Source organism: Tenebrio molitor, chromosome 7, assembly GCF_963966145.1.
Source record: "Tenebrio molitor chromosome 7, icTenMoli1.1, whole genome shotgun sequence".
In the NCBI taxonomy this organism is placed as follows: Eukaryota; Metazoa; Arthropoda; class Insecta; order Coleoptera; family Tenebrionidae; genus Tenebrio; species Tenebrio molitor.
In genome coordinates, this window is record NC_091052.1 from 14,639,315 (window position 1) to 14,656,955 (window position 17,641).

General features: G+C 38.8%; 1 protein-coding gene across 5 annotated transcripts in view; it reads left to right on the top strand.

Annotated features, from left to right (window-relative positions):
• LOC138135791 (homeotic protein ultrabithorax-like) overlaps window positions 1-10,339 on the top strand; it is a 109,749-nt gene extending 99,410 nt beyond the window's left edge. For 3 of the 5 annotated variants that reach the window (XM_069054663.1, XM_069054665.1, XM_069054666.1), the window contains one exon: window positions 7,762-8,812. The gene's annotated coding sequence lies outside the window, so the exon portion shown is untranslated. Of the gene's footprint in view, window positions 1-7,761; window positions 8,813-9,299 lie in introns of those variants that run through there. The other 2 variants (XR_011161079.1, XM_069054664.1) reach the window with 2 other exon arrangements.
• Window positions 10,340-17,641: the final 7,302 nt, after the last annotated feature.

Below are 17,641 nucleotides of genomic sequence, written 5' to 3' on the forward strand. Positions count from 1 at the left end.
TGTTTGTCCGCGGGATGCGACATATCTTATTGTAATTTTATAGGGGGTTGATACATTTTAAAATGTGCCGAGTGCGCAAAGAATGAGCAATGTGACGTCGGTCGCCATGCTGTCGCACCCCTTCCACTTACGCGACCCGCATACACATCGCATCCGTCTCTTATCTCTCTCTTCAAACTCAATAAATAGGAAACTGCACAACTCCTTTATCCATCTCTCAAGTTTTCCCAAGAACTTTTTCATTTTGCCGGCGAGGGTTCGATCAGATTTGGATCGAGACAGGAAGCGAAAAGTGCCGCCACGTGACTTACAATAAATGGGACGGGGGCGGCGAACCGCCTCTCGAGACGAGATTTATCAAAGGCGGGCGCGAAATTCTACTGCTACAAGCTCCGCTGCGTTATTACCGTTGACGCGGCCTTGGAAATGATCGCGCGGATTAATCAGCGAGTGTCGGTTCGTCGCCACAGCCCGATCCAGTCGGGCGGTGGGGTGGGTGGCGATATCATTTCTCTCGTATATTCCGTCCGATTGTCGCAATCAACATCCGGTCTGGCATCGTGAAAGAGACAAAATTTGTGTTCACCCCGAGACGCAGAGGCCAGCAGAACTCAACTGGGTTGGTTCCAATCTTGATCTATTTGTTTTGTGATCCTTGCCGGCGGGGCCACAATCCGTCGCTCCTTATCGCTCCCCGGCACTACCCAACTTGGGGATTTATCGCCATCTCGAAATTATATTTCAAGGTATAATAATGCATCAAATTTCGAGGATGTATGGCCAAATATAAATCCAGAATTAAATATAGAATGGAAGCGCCGGTAGATATATCGAGCTGCAAACGCGAACCGACGCGGCATTACTCAACTGTAAGCCGGAACAATCCCCCAATTTATCCTAGGCTTGGAAGGTAGCGGATCTCATTGGGATTTGATGAAACTGTGCGCGTTTGCTAATCTGGCGGTTAACAAGCTTTGCAAAATAGATGCAGCGCAAAAACACGACCGGGACGAGTCGATCGACCCCTTTACTTTCATAAATTTCCACAGTCGCTCCCTCCCAACTCGTCGCGTTGTCAAAATTTTTCGGTGTCGCCAGGTCTGGTCGATCCGCTGGCACTCCCATAAATTCCCTTCGCAAATTGAATCTTGTGCCGCGAGCGTTCCACATAAATCCGCTTTTCCATCCCGGCATAATTTACATTTCAATCAGTACCAGATGGGAAGAAGGTAAATGGTACCGGTGTGTGCGTCACGATTTTTCTCCCTTCCCACAATTTTCCTCGGTATCTGCAGATCTCCCGATAATTAACAGCTTCGTGGTCATGTCTCGATCAGAGCGTTGGCGGCCGCGAATTGAATGAAATCTCCGATCAAGATCCTCACTTAACATCTCAATAAGCGATTCTTGGGCGGGTACCCGACAAAGACGAGCGCTGTTGTCGTACCGGATTTTTCGCTTTATTGTCCGGTAATTCCGGGTCGGAGGAGTTTTTGGGATCGATCGCTATCATGCAAATGCGATCGGTACCTCATTAGAGATAAATGTAAATGGTCGGGTTGACAGTGAAGAGCCGGTGGCCTTAATTAAGAAGGAGTCGAGGGTTTTTCCGGGGGAGTGACGGACGGCTAATAAAAATCCATGGGAGTAGCTTTGAGGCTAATTGAGAATTTGTATGTGTTGTATCCCTCTTAGCGGGCCCGCGAAATTTATGTCTTCACCAACTTGCTTTATGGCTATTTTGTAGAACTCGTTTGCGGCCGCAAGATGTCTCTATCGTCGAGAGGATAGCTTTATGGTTATTCCACAGCAATTAGATTAGTCCGTTGTAATTCCAGTTTTTGTGCGAATCTGCAACAGATGTTGTTTGACTTATTGCCTCTTCTGTTCCGCATTTTTGTTATTGGATTTCCGGGGCCGCTCCAGGTGAGGCCTCCTCTTAATCAACACCGAATACACACGCATTTCCGTCCTCGTCGTCGTCTAAATAACCCGAATAGAGTCTCGACGCCATTACCTTAGTAAATTGTTCGGGCATACCAAGCTAACATGAAATTAAACTCGCCTAAAAGAGAGCCAATTAGAAGTGGCAAGATTCAAGATTTATCACCATAGCAACGAGTTTGCTGTCTCCTCGTGAAGGATTGCCGGTCGCATGGCGGCGAGGGTTGCAGAGGGTGGGCGATCGTCTGACCGATAGGGGCGCTGCTTCAAATTCGACGAAAGCCACAGGTCTAAACGCCAACAAAAACCAAACGGACCTCATCAAATTATCAAAACTACAAACGATGAAAAATCGACCTCACCCCGCACATCCGTCATTCCCTTTTCTCTCCTTCTTCGATGTATTTTTATAATTTATCGGCCGGTGCTGCCGTATTTTCACGCCGACTAATGCCGCCACTCCATGATACATTCTCTCCAACCAGAATACACTTGCCTCACACATTCCATTCTACAAATTATTTCAAATACTAGTACTAAAACTTTGTCTTAATTGTCAAAAGGACGACTTCTCACACATCCAGAGCGCATTTGAGCCGTTTGGTAAATTTGACCAATCGCGCGGTCATTTAACAGAGACGGCATAGACGTAATTGAGACGGCATAGAAATGAAAGTGTTCAGAATAGTAATAGTAGTCCAAAAGAAGAGGGCAACAATGATGGTAGAGTAATTGGGCCACATTTAGTTTTGTGTCAACGCTGTGATCCCTTCCGCGTTTGAATTGTGCGCATCTTCCGGGAGCTCATAAATTGTGCATGAGGACTCGCGTCGCAGGTGTTTCCCCGCCGCTTACGGTTTTAATTAGAATACGAAGATACAAAATAAAAAGTTTACGACTGCACCGCGCCTCGAATAAATCAAGATTTTATTGGATCTAGTCGGCTAGTAAACAATATCGCACCGAAGAGCACGTACTTCCAATACAAAGATGCGTACGTGTTTCTATTTTTATCGCGGGAGTTGCTTATCAGACAAGGATCGAATGGCAAGGATGTCAACAAAAGGCGAAATAATCATACGTGGCGTGCGATTTGCCTGCGGGTGGCGCTCGGCAACGTGCGAGGCGAATCCTAAGCGGACCGATCTTCCGGTGGAACACCTAAATGCATGACCTAGGCCAAAAAGGAGAAGAGGAGAGGATCGGGAGTGGAGAGTTGCGGGACGCCGCCGATTCGGCGGGATCCGGAGTTAATAATTCATCAGCGGGGACGTAAATCACCGGTTTGACAAGCACCTTAATGTATCAAATCACGGCATAATTGATTTATAGGTGGTCGGTAGCGTAAGCAATTGATTTGCATTAACAATGTGTAAACTTGTTCGGAATCTCATATTTCAGTAGATTGCGTGGTCGGGATTTATTCTGCGCCGTTAATTCCTGCCGGGGCTGATTAAAAATCGGCGAGGTGACGCACCGCCCCCGATCGGCGGGGCGGTGGCGGTTTTTTAATAGGAATAAAAAATTCTTTCCTGTCGGGACGCTCGACCGCCGGTGTTTATTTTAATATAAAAAGCGAGGGTGAAAGCGGAGATGAATATCTGCGAATAAAGCACTTTAATTTTAAATAACAAGTGTAAATGACATCCTGCTAATTATGGTTTATCTTTTGCGCCCCCTCTCGTTAATCTTCATATAGTTGAAAATTTCATAAGCACACACTTATCGCACCTTCTTCCACAGGACGCTGCTTTATTTAATTTGTGTCAACGTTCTGATCGTCACACCCTCATTAATTTACCATTTCGATAAAGACGTAACGGCTTTCGACCGCCATTACAGACCATCGAATCAATTCCCGGATTAACTCACGCCACACATTTTACAACGAAACGAATTCAACAAAATGGCGAAAAACTTCTACAAAGAAAAATTCAAACTGGACAACTAGAACACTGAGAGTACCTACTAGAACTGCAAATCTACAAAACTTGCATTTTGAAAGGTATTGACAAATAGAAAAGCGCCAAAGCAGTACATACTTGTCATTAACTTTACGACAAAAATAAATTAGATTTAGAAGCGTTGCAAAAAGCACTACAAGTTCTTAGTACTGGAATTGATTTAGCAAAATCTTCTTTTCTATTCACTTCACCAGATTGCAACTAATTCATCTATGTGATTTTGGTACCATAATTTCAAAACATGGTTGAATCAGTACTGGATGGAACAGAAAAACGTGTACATAATGTAAACTTTCTAATAGTGAGAAACTAGATCCGGAGGTGGTACCAGGACTTAGAATTGGTACTAAAAATAGGTTTTTTATTTTTTTCAAATTTTTTTTTCTCGGATCGTAACGATTTTATCAGACCACAATTAATTTTCTCATTAGAAAGAAATTAGATTCAGAAGCGTTGCAAAAAGCACCACAAGTAGTACTGGAAATGATTTAGCAAAACCTTCTGACTTCTTTTCTATTTGCTTTTTTAACAATTCTCACTTCACCAGATTGCAACCAATAACCAATTCTTCTATCCGAACAAAATAAAGTGAGTTAGTACCATAATTTCAAAATTGTTGAATCAGTACTAAATCCGACAGAAAAACGTGTTGTTAGGATCACTGAAGCAACATGCTGTAAAGTTTTTAACAGTGATACACTAGATTCGGAGGTGGTACCAGGCCTTAGAAGTGGTACTAAAATTAAATGTTTTTTTGTAATTTTTTTGTGGGATCGTAACGAACTTGTAGATTTTATCAAACCACAATTAATTTTCTCATTTCAGTAAATCCATAATGGTTTTGTGTGCATAATTACAAGACCATTAGAGGAAATATCATTTTATTAGATCAGAGCTATTTCAGAACGCACGCTCATGCTAATTGATAAATATAGAGCGAATCAATAAAATGGAGCCCATTTGGGTGTGGAAAAGGGACTGGAGGTGGTACCGAAGTATTTTTTTTCTGGGGGTGTCGTTTTATTTGTGTGATTTGTAAATTGTGCTCTGTACCAGATGGTACTACAACCTGTCGTTTCGGTATGTATCGGGGGCGGCGTCGTTTGGAAGAATCTGTACACAAAGCGATTTGAATATTACGCTAGATAAATTTTGAAAGTGCTTTGGAAATATTTCCTGTAGAATAAACCGTGTATTTTTCGATGGGATGACTTCGGCAGATAGAACGCAACCAGATATATACGCACACGGGCCATTTATATTTGAAAGTTTTATTCGAAAAATATTGCCGTACAACTTGTCAGAAAATAAAACAAAAGTCGATAAATTATTGATGGACCTGGCCCGGCGTCCGCCTAACAAAAGCAACTCATGTCATGACGATATATTTTGATAAAATGTATTTGAGTAAAGTCGGTAGTATAGTGCAGTTCGGTTTTGTATTTCCGCGACCCCATTCGTGCCCCGAATGCGCGGGGTGGACGCGTCCCGTGACACTTGACGGGGGTGTGACGGGGTGGTCGGAGACGGTGCCAGGGATTTTCTAAACAAAAACGATATAAAAATGGTCGTGAGAGCGCATTCTCGGAATAAATTTTATTTGCGATTTACAGTGCAGACGATACAAGCGGCGATAAATCAGCGTTTATAAATTTATCTGGGTTCTATTCTTCTTGAACCGCTTCACTTAGTTGGCTCTGGCCGTATCTCAGAGACCATGTCTGAGGATATTTATCCTGACATATAATACGCTGCTGTATGAAATTTGTCGCACCATTAAACACTCATGTATATGTTGGTTCGGTTGAGGCTTCTACTCTGATTTTTAAAAGGATCTAAGACCCGGCACGACAACACGGAGGCGGCCGCGGCAATTAAATTTCGAGACACCACAACAGGATATATTGCGCCATTATGCACTATTACCGCATACCATCTGCAACTTTTTTGCCCAAATAGACTGAATTTTACGAATCCCGGATCCTCCGGAGATATTTTATTACTTCACATTCTTTTCCTAATTTCTTTACATTTTATTTTTACGGTTCACAGTTTCCTCTCTTCTCTCTCTCTCTCTCTTCAATTTCATCACTTTTATCGAACATCAAATTTACAACTTGCGCCATCTAAAGATATTTTTATTTCAAAAATTAAAATTCATAATTTACTCTTCTCTCCGTCTTCTTTTCTTCTTCTCTTCTATTGAGATACATAATTTTATTTTGCCCCCCTTATAGTATAAACATACACATAAACTTAACTAAACCTTATATCGATTCCAAAAATTTCCAAAATTCTGCTCCGCCGCTCTTCCTTTCTCCGTTCCTCGTTCTTTCCATTTGTATTCATTAAGTTTTTTCTATTTTTCCCCACCTCCGTTCTTCTACCCATATTTCTACCAGCCCCACTATCTCAAATTATCTGACGTAGTTCCAAAATTCTTCTTCTTTCCCTTCTTAAACCCGCTACATTCCAATATAATATATGTAGGTACTCACTTTTTTTGTCTTCGTTACCTTTTCTGTTTGTGTCTTCCTCTTCGTATCTTCTCTCTTGTGTTTCCCTTTGTGCTTTTTTCCGGATCTCACTTTCTTTGTCGATCTACCCTTTTCTTTGTCCTTTTTCCATTTCCGTTGTCTCGGTTTTCTCCATTCGATATTCTTCCCCTACTGAAAAACCGTTCGATACTTCTGTTGACTTCTTGGTTCTCTTTTTGCATCTCCTTTCTTTCCTCTTTTATTTCCACTTTCATTTTCTCCAGGTTTTCTAATATCTTTTCCATTTCCTTGCCTGTTTTCTGCTCTACTTCAGGTGATCTTGCTGTTTTCTTGCTTGCCCCAATACCTCCTCTTCCTCCTCTACTCTTTTATTGTTGTGTTTTTAACTTTTAACCTGTAATTATAAGAAAATGTTTCTTCTGGAGTAATTTCTCCTTTTCTGTATTTTTTTTAAAGTTGCTGTTTCTCTTTCTTCAACAGTGGAACGACAAGCATTTTTGTACCTTGTAGTTGAAGTTTTTCTTCTTCTTCTTTTAACTTCTACTACCTGTGCATAGCTCGTCTTAAATTTTGTTAACAATAAAAATGGCGAATACTATTTTTTTGAAACATTGTAAAAATAAAAAATACAAAATAACACAAATTAAAAAGTGTACATCAAGTTCTAAATTTTTTCCTTCTGATTTCTTGCAAGTCCAAGATCTTAAGTATCCAATTGTTTTAGTTCTAAATCTTCTAACTTAGTAAAAATTCTTTGCTTGAAGATTAAAACTGAGCAATATTCTCATTATTCCACTTTTCTGTTGGTAAATATTCTTTTTAATGTTTTTTTTTTCATTTATTTTCTTTCCTTCTACTTCTAAATCTTCCAGAACATTACTCTTCACTTGAGCCACTTCTTCTGAATTGTTTTCCTCTTTCATTTCCTTCCAATTTCCAAATTTTCTCGTTTCTCAAGCTTTTGTATTTTTCCAACTTCCAATCACCTCTCCAATTCTGAAACTCTCTCCCCACTCCTACTTTCTTCGTCTTGTCATGACGCGACTCATCACCAGTTTCTGTTTACTCTACGGGATAGGCCGGCCAGTTATCTAACCGGTGATGATAAATCATCATTCGCCTCCATAAATAATATTTGGAAATAGGTCCGTGACGTGTAAGTTATTGGCGTCTGATAAAAAACCGTAGGATAGAAGCGTTCGAGCGATGGCGTGATTGAGCAACCGACTAGTCCTGACATATCTATCGAACGCTCCTATCCTCCGCCACCACCTGCGAAGCTTGAGGCTTGCTTGTACGCTGAAGACCGGTGTTGTGTTGTGAATTGGCCTTACTAAAATGAATGAAATTTGCAGAGTCCTGACACGGCAATGCCTCAGGCCTCCAGGATGTCGGCGCCAACTCTACCGGACTCATCGACTAATCGGACCAGTGACGCCGCCGATCTGGACCCGTCACGTGACAGTACCTAGTGGTAGTGTGAAATGTTCATCCAAAGCATCTATGTTAACAGTGAAGAGTTCTGGACGGCTCGCAGAGCGCCATCATATACGTAATTGGGTTTATGTGCCATAATTCAAAAAGTTAACGATATACGTAAATTATAATCCTAGTAGGTGTAAGATCTAAATTATGAGGAGTTAAGTATAAGTGACTGAGTATTTTTTCTATTAGTGAAGATTTCATTATGTACATAATCCAGAACGGTCCAGACGACATCTTCGAATGTCACTCTGGATCGTGTCAAATGTCCACATTGCAATTCATTATGGATCTCTATTTTTTGTTATGTGTCACATTGTCTACTGTAAGGAATTTTTCGAATGGCTGCTGCAGTTATCGATGTTGTCGACTATTACGCTGATCATGCCCAGCCACATTGGAAAATTGCGATTGTAAATAAGACTCTCGTTTGCTATTTTTCTAGAGCACCGCTTGTACTAATTTAAATTTTTTGATTTTTTTGTAAATGCTGTAAATACGACTAAACCTCCTTAAGAATTTATGCATCTGTGCGTATCGTACCTAAAATAGCTTAAGAAAATATACATTTTATATTTTAAGATGTATGGAATTTAGTTTAATTGTTTGAAACGAAAGTACAAGAAATGTATACGTAAATGTACTAACTCCGCAGAGGAACTCTGTACCTTGCAGACCAGTGTGTTTGGGCTAGGCTACTACATCCCGTAATCCTAAATTGTACATAAGCTGTAAAATTCTAGGCTAAGGATAAAATGTATACTGTTCATCTAGAGTATTGTTTGTTTTTCTTTTTCTCGTTTTTATCGACATTTTGTTGCTTATTTGTTGCTCAAGACTTCATTTTCCATGTAATATACGCTCCTATCTTCTCTGTCGTCTATGTGTGACTGTAATTTATTTTAATAAAAGTCATGTTCTAAACTCTCTTTTATTTGTACGACCGGCGACGACAGCCACATACAAATTGTTACAAAACACCTGAAACATAAACTGTTACTTCTGCTGAACAGACTCGCCTCCGCTCACTCAAACTGTGGAGTGTTTTTCCGGTGTTCCGGACGATCAGCTCCGGTAAATAATAATTTCCACCGAGGTGCATGCTGAAGCCGAACATATATTAGACCTGCAATGAATCAGAGTTTCAGTTAAATCCACCTTGATGAATGTTTTTGGCTTCATGCCTGTATAAATCCTCAATGCATACCAATGAAGTACGCTCTGTTCCGATTTAAGTGGCGACACACCAATGCTCGTCTTCTCTGTCTGCCTCGAGGAGTGACAACACTGCACCTCACCGTCGTCTTCTTCTTCACATTTTCTATTTTAGACAATCTAATTTGTCGGTGTAGTTTAGCCTTATTCCACTAATAATTTCCACTCTAACGTGGTTGTGTTTTTTTTTTTGTAGTGACAACAAAGGCCCAAAAATATGTTCTTGTTTCGCATGAGCATGCATGCAACACCTGGTAGCGCCATCCCTCATCGCTGTCAGCCGGCTGATTGCCTCACACCGCAAATCTACCCTACAGAGGGGATGCTCCAGCCGGGCTCATCCTGCAGGCCCGACCCGGACTAAATTCGTATACGTTCGTTTCACAGTTTAATCCTTGCGGATTATTACGACCTGCATGCAATTTGATAGAGTGTTGTGCGGTTTCTTGCGCCGAAATGGATGGACCCACATATCATAATGACCGGCGAAGCTGCTATTGGAGAGGGGTGATTTACGCCCCTCGCACACATCTTCAAAACGTTCTTCTATTCCACGGTATTTACAAATTATCGACCCCTTACACATTCTTTCTCTTTTAAAGTGTTCACGTGCTCATCTGAAATAGATTTTAGTTGACCGTTGCACTTGGAAGGAGCCTCAAGAGTAGGAGAAATCATTCATAATTAAAGGACATTTATGGAATCTGCAGCCAGTTGTTTCGGAAGACGTCAAGTCATTTCTGGAAGACGAAAAGAAGAAGAATAGAAATGGTCGTAAGGATTTTTTTTTACATCATAGAGTAGAACTTTTTTGGAAAAGTGGAATCTATTGACAAATAAAAATACAGATCTTAAGCTTTCAGTATGTAGAACATAGATTCTTGTAGAATAGAAAGGATACAAAAATTAAAAGTGTAATATTGTAATAGAATAGATTTAGAACTACATATCTTGAGTAATTAGATTAGTGATTTCTCTTGAAAAGAAAAGCTAGATCTTTAGAAAATAAGAATACATTTAAATTATCTTGAATTCTAGAAATATGAAAGAAAGGAACCAAAACAAAAATTAAAACAGGAAAGACATTAGCGATATTAGAATATAGAAAGAAAAAAAATTTATTGTTTTTTTTTCTCAAAGAATGTAAAATCTGTAAATGCAGAAAATCAGAAAGTCTAGAATTAAAAACGTCAAATTTTTGTAAGAAAGGCTTTTAATAAGATGAGAGAACAAGAAGAAAGAGAAGAAAGAGAGGAACAACAATTTCTGAGGAGAAAAAGAGAAAAAAGATTTTAAAAAAAGGAAGAAAGAAAGATGTATTGTATTATAAGATTCCAAAAATAGAATAAAAAGGTGGAAAGAATTGTGCAACAAAAAAAAAGGTTGAAAAGGTTTCTTTTAAAAGAAAGGAAGAATTAAAACAAAATGGAATTTTTATTTTAATAAGAAATTTCAGATCCGATTTTTGATTTGTATTTGTAGAATAGAATGAAAATCTAAAAGATCGAATACATTATTTCAATGGAGAAGGTTTTAATTGCACCATTTATTTTTTTCTGCTATCTACGTTGATTATTTGCTCTTCAGACTAAGAAGAAGCTAGAACCATCTTGGGCTCTCGTGGAAAAAAATTGAAAACTGTTTAGTTCTTGAATGGAAAAAATGCACCAAGAAGCTGTTAATATATGCTACAATGATGATAAATAATGAATCACTCTTGTGTGAAGGGTTTAAGAAGACGTAAATGGGGTGCATTTGGTTGGGGCATTGTTCCTATCCGGGAATAATTTCCAGGTTGGCGTAAAAATTCCAGGGGTGGCAATAAACAGTGCATATTGACGACAGTTTAATACGTCACGTCCGGCCTCTATGAAAATATTTGAATATCCAAATAGCTGATTACGATCAATATTAGAATGCAATTCCGCCGTTAAATTACGATCTTGATTAGCTTATGCATTTGTAACTACCTGGGTGCATAGTGCATCCGATGAAATAATAACGCAGCAATATGCATCGGGCGTATCGGTGCATCGTTTCATTTCCCGAAATCGTAATCAATCTCTGGGAATCGTCATCGATTTCGTGGTATTTAACGTGGGGCACACTAGATAAATTTCCATAAGGAGCGTATGCATATTCATCATAGTAGTCCGATGGCCGCTTAGACGGTGAGTTTGAGAATGTGGCTCACGCATGCAGCTACGTGTGCAGGTCTGCCTCCAGCCCCCGCCGACTCCATCCCCGAGCGTGACTCCGCATACGCAATGAGCACGCACCCTGAAAAATGTCAATTTGTTCTTCATTAATACGGGATATTAGTTCTGACAACGTCGTAAATCCACCGAATGCCGTAATGAGTTTTAAGGTATCTCACGACGCCATTTCTATTTTACCGCCCCCACTTTCAAATTTCGCTATTTACGCCGCCCCGAGACATTCTTCCAAGTATATTTCCTAATTTAGGATTTAGAGAAAGAAACCAATAAGGACATAGTACGATCACGCAGAACTCCAAGACATTGATGAAGAGAAATGGTGGAGTCGCCGGATGGTCGGATAGCGTGCATCAGGGCTGGAGTGATAAATGTCCCGCGTGGTCTAGCTTGAATACTTAATGTTTGATTGCTACACGACATACCATGGACAATTTAACAATCTAATTGAGATATATGGGGATCTCTTAGAACCCGGTCAAGAAAAAAATAAACATTTTATTTTTATAGGTTTCGGCAAAATCTCAGATTACGTCGGGGATTTCCCGGAGAAATGTCGCTTTGTTTCGGTGTGGGAAATTTTTTCGCCTACATAAACTATTCAGATTTCGACAAGAGGTCGTTACTTTCGCAGAGATGAACGCACAAACGAGGAAATATCGCTCGATACATCTAAATCAGGTCAAAACAACGAGTTTTCCTCTTCTCCCAGTTGACAAATTCAAAACCTACAAGCTAGAAGATTTTACTATTTAAAATACAATACATTTATTGCTTAACCATCCCTTAAATGATATCTTAATGAATCAAATGAATCATAGAATCAGTAGCGTTAAAGATTAGAATCACAATCTTTCTAATTAGTAGATGGGCAGTAAAGTAAATTCCAAAAATTTCCAAAATTCTGCTCCGCCGCTCTTCCTTTCTCCGTTCCTCGTTCTTTCCATTTGTATTCAACAACTTTTCTATTTTTCCCCAGCTCCGTTCTTCTACCCATATTTCTACCAGCCCCACTATCTCAAATTATCTGACGTACTTCCAAAATTCTTCTTCTTTCCCTTCTTAAACCCGCTACGTTCCAATATAAAATACACTCACTTTTTTGTCTTCGTTACCTTTTTTGTTTGTGTCCTCCTCTTCGTATCTTCTCTCTTGTGTTCCCCTTTGTGCTTTTTTCCGGATCCCACTTTCTTTGTCCATCTACCGTTTTCTTTGTCCTTTTTTCATTTCCGTTGTCTCGGTTTTCTCCATCCGATATTCTTCCCCCTACTGAAAAACCTTTAGTATCCCCCTTTCTTCATTCCATGTCCTGTATCCCCTCTGCTGTCATTTTTCACACTTTTACTTCTTTGCCTTCCTTTTTTTTTCTTTCGCGATGGTGCTTAGTTTCTTTTGAATCTCTCGTTCTTGTCTATGAATATCTTCTCTGTTTTCTTCTTTCTTTCAGTTTTCCCTTTTGTTTCATCACTTTTTCTTTCCCACTCCACTCTTCTATTTCCACTAGTACTTGATCCTTGTTTAGGTTGTGGCAGTCTTTGACTTTAGCTTTAGCTATTTTTTCTTTTAGAAAATTTTCAATGTCCTCTTGAATGTGCTGCTTGCTCTTTCCTTCACCTCTCCATCCTGTGATCACTATGTTATTTTTTCTTTTTCTCCTTTCTTCATTTTTCATTTTCCTTTCCAGCCGTGCTACTCTCTCAGACATATTGTTTTTCTCTTCCATTTCTTTTCTCTGTTTTTAAATTCCCTTAGTCGTTCGATATTTCTCTTGACTTCTTGGTTCTCTTTATGCATCTCCTTTCTTTCCTCTTTTATTTCCACTTTCATTTTCTCCAGGTTTTCTAATATTTTTTCCATTTCCCTGCCTGTTTTCTTCTCTACTTCAGGTGATCTTGCTGTTTTCTTGCTTGCCCCAAATACCTCCTCTTCCTCCTCTACTCTTTTATTGTTGTGTTTTTAACGTGCTTGTATTTATTGCATATTATTAGCAAATCTGACAAGAATAAATCAAATTAGATCGAGTAGAATAGATTTTGATCAAATACAAAGAAGCCAAATGACTTGTAATTCTTTTAGATCGATTCAGCAGATCAAGATCTAGGTTTTTTAGAATGTTCTAATCTCCAACAGATTCACTTTGAAAAGATTAGATGCTGCTTGCTTCAAGTCAAGAAAGCTTCGGTATTACAAAAACCTTCTTCAAATTAGCAGAGGTAGAAGAAAGAAGACAAGAGGTCATGTAGATCTCGAGATTGACATCGTATCAGGAATATTTTTGTTACAATTTTGATTTTATTAGAAGATTTCTGTTTGCATTCTTAAAATGCTTGAATTAGAACAAATTTTAGATCTATCGATTTCTGGCGCAGTTTGTAGAAATCTGTCACTGAGATCAAGTAGAACAGAATTCCAAAATTAGTTTTTAAGTCAACTATAATTTCTTTATCATTCTGTGATGGGTAGAACAGAGTAGATTTACTACTTGGAAGGAATAATTTAGATTAGATTGATGTTGGTTGAAAATAGAACAATCAGTTACAGTAGAAAATCAATCATTGACACCAAGTCGAACAGAATTGCAAAATTAGTTTCTTAGAGAACAGATTAGATTAGATTTACTACTGAGAAGATAATGTAGATCAGATTTATGTTGGTTGGAAGTAGAACAGCCAGTTAGAGTCTAGACTTAGAACTGTCTACTTAGCTTGAACAAGTGAAGCCTGGTAGATTAGACGATTTTCATGCGACCAGTTTAGCAATCGTCGATTTGCTTGGATTAGATTAGATTTTTCGTGCTTCTATTTGATGAAGTTGTAGTCCAAGGTACCAATTGTAGGCTAATTGTGCCCATTACCGCGTGTCGTAACTCATTTCCACCGTAGAAGTGCACGATTTATGCGTTGCATGACCGTCGATAATTAGTTCTTGTACCCGTGGGCGTGCAACTTTCGGAAAATAATGACCAATCACCTGTGGAAATCGTGTGGCACGTGTGTCGAAAAATCGGTGTGGTTCCCGATTGGTCTCCCCCCGAATTTTCCCTGTTCCGAGTAGTTTCTGGTGTCTCTTGGCAACTTCCAGTTTTTAATCCTTCCAAGAACGGGAAAAATTGTCGCGACACGTAAGAAGCATTTGCGGACTATAAAGATAATAATGTTGTCTAGTTTGAGCCGGGGGGCACATCACGCCAGCAGGAACCGAGGAATGTCGCCCGTCTGAGCGCATTCCATCAAATGTAGCTTCCTAGTCGCATTACGGAACTTGCGAAATATGCCAACGCCTTCCAGGAATTTACTATTCCACGACTGCTGTAATAAATACCGCAACTTGGTCTCATCAACGTAGGTGAACGCCGCCGCCGTTGCCGATCTTGGGATCGCTTAAAATTCGTTCCGTTATGGGGTGATTTAAGGGTGGCCGCATTTTACACCGAATATATTTTCCAGCATTAATCTGACCAGAACAAATTGTCCGTTATACCTACGAATCCAGACTAGGACTTGTGCCAGTTGAACTTTGCTGCTCTTAAATCAGACCACGTTTTGTCCAGGAGAAAATTAAGGTGAACATTTCTCTTGCCTATAGACAGCTGAATTGAAACACTTGTGATATATCTTCAGTATTAGATATCAGATCCAGGACCAATGTTATTTAACTAGCGAGGATCCGCAGCAAAATGCTCAAGACGCATCACGAGATCTTGCACTGGGGGGCGATGCGGACATCTAGGACAAAAGTTGATTTATTTTAGATCTAGAAAGCACCGATATCACAGTTTTAATCAAACAAAGTATTGTCTCCTCAAGTTGAAGGACTAGTTAGCGGAAAAATGTCCTTTCACAAGAAATCATGTCGATCAATAGATCTAAATCAAATCAGAAATAGAATATTCTTCTGTTCTTCTTCAGGACAATTTGATTGACATTGGTTTATTATCACCACTTCGGAAAGTACTTTGGATTTAGATTAAAATGTAGTTAACAGTAAGTAGTTACGTTTAGTAGACCACAAGAAAGATATTTTAGATTAGAGAGCACTTTGGATAGAGGAATGCGGCAGGACAACATCACAATTTAGCCTCTCTTAATTTAGATTAGATTTATTGCTCGTGAGGAAACTATTCCTGTGAGGATCTGCATTCAGAATTGATTTTGTGCGGAAGGTAAATTAGGAGTAGACTGTTAGAACTACGTCATCTCAGGCTGATCAGTAGATCTAAATCAGGTTATCAATAGAATCTTCTTCTGATATTAACCCGAAATGAAGAACGTTATAAAACTGATTTAAATTAGTTTTTTGGAAGGTTCGCACTTCGGAAAATGCTTCAGATGTAGAATAGAATAGAACTAAAATCTATTGCCTCTAGAAAATTAAAGAAGATCAGACAAACTAAAAGAAGATTACGGCAATACAAGATTATACAATTCACCTTCTCTTAATCTAGATTAGATTTATTGCTCATAAAGAAACTATTGCCGTCAAGATCTACATACAAAATTAATTCTCTTCTCAAGGTTAATTAGTAGTGAAGAATTTATAGTTAAAACTAGATCAACTCAGATTGATTGGGAGATTTAAATCAGCTTAGATATAGGAGTTTCTTCTGTTTTTTTTTTATTAAAAATTCTATTGGAAGGTTAACGCTTTTCAAACTACTTCTCCTGCTGTAGCATTTAGAAGAAATTAAATTTAAATTGGTAGTTAATTAGCGTCAGTAGATCATGTAGTTGAAGCCTTGCATTAAATAATAAATGAGAAGAAAATCGAGATTTTCTGAAAGTAGAGCAGACTTGTTATATTACTAACGGAGAGAGAATTGCTAGCACAGTCTAAATGCAAAGTGAATTTGCTACTATAGTTAATCAGTAGTATAGAATGTGCCTGGGTGATCGATAATTCTAAAGAAAGAAATGTAAATCTACTGCATCTAAAACACCTAAATCTAGATAGTTAGATTCAGCAGATTGGAAGAACAGAATCTCAAATTAGATAGCAGATTAGAAGACATAATTGTGACGGTACAAGATGAAGATTTAGCTTCGTCTGAAATAGATTAGATTTATATGTGGATATTGATAAGCTTCTAAACTATAAAACAAATCGAGAAGAAAATTTTCAAAATGTTTTCTAAAGAAATTACCTTGATGTCTTTGTAGAAGAAGAAGAAGAAATGCACTAAACAGACCACTTTAAAAATTACTTGTTGATGACTACATCACGAGATGAAGATAGAATAATTTCTAGTATCATGTCGTGGAGTAGATATTTATTTTTGAAGATTTCTATTAGGGTCTACGCCAATTTCTGAAGAACACTAGTCTAAATGTAAACTAGATGAAGAAATCTTAATCTACTGCATCTAAAACACCTAAATCTAGATAGTTAGATTCAGCAAATTGGAAGAACAGAATCTCAAATTAAATAGCAGATTAAAACACACAATTCTGGTGGTACAAGATGAAGATTTAGCTTCATCTGACGTAGAGTAGATTTAGATGTGGATAGTGATAAGCTTCTAAGCTAAAAAAATAAATCGAAAAGAAAATTTTCAAAATCTATTCTAAAGAAATTAGCTTGATAGCTTTGTAGAAGATGATTTAACAGATTAAAATTGCAATAAATTGACCACTTTAAAAATGACTTGTTGATGACTAACTACATCACAAGATGAAGATTTAATTATTCAAGTGTCAAGTCCTGGAGTAGAGATTTATTTTTGAAGATTTTTATTAGATTCTACAAGTTCTGAAGAACGCTTTCGAACGAATCGCGATTTATTCTTTTGCGCTGTCTCCTGTAGATGAGGAGTTTTCCTTTTCTTTAGCTCGAGCGATGATTTATTCCCGACTTCGCACCGTTCCCTAAATTAACGATAGTCCGGGCATCTCCTGATGGGAAACACTGCAATATAACATCTATGGCTGAGTAAGACTTATAGGGTCGAAATTTCACGGGAGGAAAACTCCAGGAGAGACAGGAGAGAAATGATGGCGAGCGAAATCGTTTGCTGAATATCAAGCAGTCTTAGGGACAACGTCTGATATAAACCGGGCATCGCGGTCTCACAACGAACGATTTATTGGAGGGGCATAAAAATTTCTAGATTGCCAACCGACATTAAAACGATTGTATTTGGAGTATTCGAGTGTGCGGAAAAGGCAAAAGTGTACGTATTAGGACATTGTTCCACGTAGGTGGGTACCATTTGCGAACCCATCCACGTAGTACCCATTTCATTTTATTAGTTTATTTGCGTAACACCGTTAGAAGTGGGGTGACAGAAACCAGAAATTTCATTCAGTTTCCTCGTTGTAAATGCGTG